Source organism: Lactuca serriola, chromosome 1 (assembly GCF_051521515.1).
Source record: "Lactuca serriola cultivar US96UC23 chromosome 1, Lser_US96UC23_V15, whole genome shotgun sequence".
In the NCBI taxonomy this organism is placed as follows: Eukaryota; Viridiplantae; Streptophyta; class Magnoliopsida; order Asterales; family Asteraceae; genus Lactuca; species Lactuca serriola.
Window position 1 is genome coordinate 132,978,277 of NC_136408.1, and position 5,871 is coordinate 132,984,147.

Sequence of the window (5,871 nt, forward strand, 5' to 3'; positions counted from 1 at the left end):
GTATCATTCAGTTGATACTATCTGGGGTCTGTATTCACTGTTTTTAGACCTTGCTAGACGTATCTTTCATTTGATACCGTCTAGGGTCTGTGTCTCCCTTTTGTTAGACTGAGCCAGGCGTGCCGTCCATTCGACACTCTCCTGGAGTCTATGATTTCTTTGCCTTAGTCAGCAGTCTTCACTGTTGAGGCATATGTTATTTTCCCTGATATTCTCCTACTTTCTTTAAAGTCAAACACCGTATTTTGATAATGATAGTGTTAAGGAAGAATTACTTTTTACCACATAACTCTGTCCAGTCTTGGTAGAAGACTACTTTTAACTAGAAAATATAGGATTTTCTGGAAAGGAGTCTAATTCACTGTATACTTTAAAACTACTACTTATATAAAGTTATTTGGATAAAATGACACTAAATACTTATGAACTCACCAGCATTTGTAAAAATGTTGATACTTGCTTTCAAATAACTTGTATTCTCAGGTCAGCAATAGACAGGTACATTCCAGGAGCTTTTGGATGAAGACAGTTTAGTACCAAGCTGTACCAATATTATTAATTGTGTTACCTGATGTTTTCTATGTAATGTAAACCATGTAAAATTATTACTATTAATGCAATGGTTGTTGTACTTCGATTACTATACTGCATATGTTGTGATACTTGACATGACGTCATGCACCCCAGAACGTTTCCGCCGTTCCGGTTTTAGGGTGTGACATATTGGTATCAGAGCATTGTTTATAGTGAGCTAAGTATATCAATTCATAAAAGATATACAACCTATAAATACATAGGGATAAAACACTCTGACCAAGAATTATACTCTAAAATATAACCATATTTTACCAAAGTATAAGAACATCCAGAATCTAAACACCCGAACATAAGTATCACAAGAAGAACAAGAATAAAAGTCTTCGGATGTTGAGCATTACCGTCAAACCTGGGCAGTTATGTAATCGTAAGCTGGAATAAATGTAACCTGATCAACTACATTTATTCGAGATGCGATGAACGTGTGCTTGGGAGTGATAGTGGTGTTGCAACAGGTCTGAAACTTACCAACTAGGAATGCTAGAGCCAAACATAAAGTTTAAAATACTATGGGAGTATTTTGGAATACTAAAAGACTCACATTAATTCCAGAATCATATTCAGAAGATAAGAAACAAACAAGAAATTAAAATACCATAGGGGTATTTTAGGATCCATAGATAACCTTGTGTGAAGAACTAAAAAGATCCTTATTGATATACCTACAATTACAGAGAGTATACTCCCAAGGTTATATATAATAAGGATCCCATAAGCTAAGAATGTGTGGTTTCACCCTACTTCCTTTCCTCGTTGGGATGTGGATATAGAGTAGTATCACATATTCGAAGGCCTATCGGATCTAAGCTATATATGATTTGTATACCCTATGTAATCGTAGCAGGACTCGATATGGATCACACAGTGAAATGTTAATAATCTCTTAGGATTCTTTAGACATTTCCATTCTCGCACAAACCCTGTAGAAAACCCTATCCACTTCAGTGCTTGACTGAAAAGTTGATTCAGACCCAGAAGAGGTTCATTGAGAAGATTTCCAGTTCGGAAATAAATGAACTAGGTCGAGACTATTGAATTCACCAAGTGCCTATATCTTTTAGGGACATCGGTGAAGAAATTCGCCCAAACTTCCGAGATTTCCAATCATCCATCATATAGTGATGACACCCAGAGTCAGAATCAGAAGGAAGGCGGAGTAGAGAATCAATATGTCCATACGAGGAGAGAACCCTAGGTAACTACCCGAAGGAAACCAATGCCGGTCCCAATCAAAGATACAAGGTAGACAGAGGGAGCCAGTACATGGAACCCGAGAAGTGTCTTTTCCTCGTGTTCGTCACGCTAATACACCCATAAAATAATACAATTTAGTGAGTTAGTGGTTACACTACTCACGCTATGTGTTAGGTAAATCTCCTTTTCCCGTTGCAAGTAATACACTTAGAGAGGATCCCCACACCTCTATTGAGGTTGTTTAGCCATAAGTCTTCATGAGCTTTTCTTCCCGTGGACTTCGTTCCGAACTGTTCTCAAATCTTTCCAGGCCAGAGAGTGAAACCTTTCCCAGTATAAAGGTAACTTAGTAGGAACGACTCGCATCTTATGGCTATTCCGATACTCACACTCCTACCTTGTACACCAGGACTACATCATAAGGATGTAGGTCGACACTCAAACAAACAATACCCGAAGCACGGGAAAAATTTAGGCCTAACATAGTAGGGATAGATATGTCCAGGGTTAACCATCGTGTCTCATCCACTTGAGTTCCTTTCCGTATAGGAAAAACCATGCCTCCGAGCAAGCGTAACCAATCCACTAGCAAGAAACCTACTCTCCTACTCGATGAAGCTACCTTCCAGACTGCAGTCTCGGCAGCTGTAGCAGCTGTCATGGCTCAACTGAATGCTAACAATGCCAATGTTAGCAAGAGACCTATCAGAAATTCTGATCCTAGGAATGGACAGCAGCAACCAACCTCTGTATACCCAGCCACCCAAGAGCCTCACTCAAATCCACTGAAGTGGAAGATCAAGATCAAGGAGGGAAGTACATCGGCTCAAGGACCTTCCGAAGGGCAACGAGCTGAGACAGTCAAATTCCCTACCAACCCTTCCATCCCTACACCTAGGAGACCATACCTAGGAAATCTTCCCCACTTCAGCAAGTGTAGCTACCATCATCATGGTGTATGCCGGTAGCTCTATTGTGCTAGGTGCCACATGATGGGGCATACTGCTCGCGTCTACAGAACCCTGGTTGAGTTTATTGCATCAACCACTGTGACATCCCCAAAATCTCGGCCAGAAAAGACCGATTTTCATTTATGCTTTTAAATATTTTCAGAGTAAATCCTTTTGATTTGAAAGAGTTGCGGAATTTGTTCCCAAAACAAAACATGATAAAATAATATTTATCAAAGCATTTCATCAAGAGATGCATTTCATTATATAATCAAAACTCGGGATGTCATGTTCCGATACAGACCATAAAGCATAAACGATAAACATTACAAGTCATTCAACAAATATATACATATACAGACTTGTAAACAAAACAACAAGATGATCCATCCATCTTACGCCCTTGTGCCACTTCCTGTAATACAAATAAAACTGAGTGGGTCAGGCTTGGGAGCCTGGTGAGCATATAGGGTTTTCAACCCACAATAAATAAGTTATATTTAATTTCACCAACCAATCACTATCCCGATTACCCATTCCCGTTATCCTCACTTTACGTCCCTAAAACAACTATCTCAAGGGACCTAATCTAGGATTTTCATCGGGACGGACATCACTGCGAAGGGGTTTCCTCAACAATAGATATCCTAAAGGCAACCATGAGGGGGATAGAGTACACCGGTGAACACATCGTTCACAACACCTACAGGTTATGAACCTGCTAGCGTTCCACTGGACTGTCTAGAAAGAGTCCGTGGTCGTTATCCATACTCCGCTGAATAACTAGATCAACAACAACAACAACATCGAGGCCTCTCATCTGTTTATTACACACCAACTATCTACCCATGTTCTACCCAACATATTAGTAGATAAAATATATATTTTCATACGTAGTTTAAAGAAAACCTGTATAGCATGCTTTAATCAACACATATATCGCATAACAGATGAGGCACACACACACATAACACATATCTCATAACGAAATAAGCAGATCTATAAGATAGAAGAGAGTGAATACTCATTCACACATAACACAACCAAATATATACACATAGCACGTATTTTTATATAAAATACTTCGTATTATTGTATTAGAAGAAATAACTACACACTCACTTGATCAGAAGACGATCCGACAGCACTACGGCTTATAGAAGTAGTAATCCACAGCAGATCTGGAAGATCTCCTCGAAAATCGAACTTCTCGCGGGCAGAGCTTCGACTCGGGAACCGCGCTTCTCGGGATCTTCGGGATCTCGGGACTTGCCTCGGGGCTAGAGTATGATACCGGGGCTTCGGGGTAGCTTCGGGGGTAAAAATGCAGAGCTTCGACACGAAAATGAGAGGGAATTGGCAAAAATACCCGGAACCCTCGCATCCTATTTATAGGAGGCTGGAGCCTCGGAGTACGCGGGGCGTACTGCGTTACGCGGGGCGTACTGCCCAAAACGTCATTGCTTACGTATCCGAAGTGCTCGAGTGCGAGTGTCGACATCCCTCGGAGTACGCTGGGCGTACTCGAGTACGCGGGGCGTACCTCGGATCAGATCGGTGACTCCTTCGGATAATGCTTCCGAATTTTGATTTAAATTTAAATACAAAATGATTAATAAACTTTGGAAATTCATAACTTCTTCATACGAACTCCGTTTTCGACGTTCTTTATATCCACGCGAAGGTGAGACTACGCTCTACAACTTTCGTTTAGACTCCGTCGGCTAATTTTGACTTTATTTTTTATTACTTATTTTTAATAGGCCGCGACAGAAACTTTCGTTATAAATTCATAACTTCTTCGTTTGACGTCCGTTCTCGCCTAACTTTTTATCGCTTTGATACCAACAATGAGATCTTTGATTCTCATTTAGATTGCTTCGGCTAAAAACCGCTCGATCTCAAATCGAGTATTTCGGGCTGCACACCGCTAAGCCGGAACTTCGATAAATCATAACTTCCTCATACGAAGTCAGATTTGGGCGTTCTATATATATTCGGAAACCTCGTTTCAACTACTACAACATAGATCAAAGATATTAAGTTTATTTTACACTTAAATTTTGACGCTTATTTTTATTCTTAATTAATCAGACCACATAATTAAGCAATTAATCACAAAACACATAATACTCAAATAATAAAATCTTATTATTTCAAAACGGGTTACAAAGGTTAACCTAGACTATTATATTGCTAATAACGGCAAGCCCGGAAACACAGGCGTTACAACCACCAATGTGGCAGACAACCCAGTTTACCACCTATGTGGTAAGGATGGACACTTCAAGAAGAACTATCCAAACTGAAGGAAACAACAAAGACTCGGGAGGAGTCTGACTCTACTGCTTAGGGAGAAGCATCCAAGAACCCGGTAGAATTTTAAGTACGTCTCTCAAATTCAGATCACTAACCGAGAACATAAAAAGGATAATTCTAAGTGTAATTATTTCCCATTAAGGCGAAAGTCGCAGCACTGTTATAAAATTTAAAATTCATCAGGTAAAACTATAATGGCTAAATATATACGTTACGGCCATGTATAATTGAGATGGATAGACCTAGAGTGAGTGAAGGCCGCCTCATTTCCTGTTCCTCGTTTGGTTGTGGATTTAAGGCGGAGTCGCTCAGTCAACAGTCGTCCCCACCTTAATTATACATGACTAGTATATGTGAGGCGATTATAGAAATGCCTCGTGAAAATATATTCATGAAAAGGTACTCTACTCAGAAACACTCAGGACCCTCTATAGTTCCGCATCGACTCTATCGATCCAAGTATCCGCGACAGTGATACACGGGACGAAACCCGAGACACCAAGAACTGGTGTGCCCGTTCGGCACATGACTCTATTGACCCTCATTCTATATCATGTCGAAGTACGCCAACTTCGACGCCTTTATTAATCATGGTTCGACTCCGTACAACCATGTGTAAATCCTTAGTGTTGTGTAAAAAGAACTTTCTCCATAGCCATTTCAGAAAATAAAGGTTCTTCCGAACCTAAACAAAATAAGAATAATAAAAACTAATGCTATCCGTCAGTCGTCACTCTTATCTCAAACCTTCCGAAGTACCCAGGAGAAGGGTACCGTGCACTGTTAACCAACCCTCCTTAGACAGATAGAA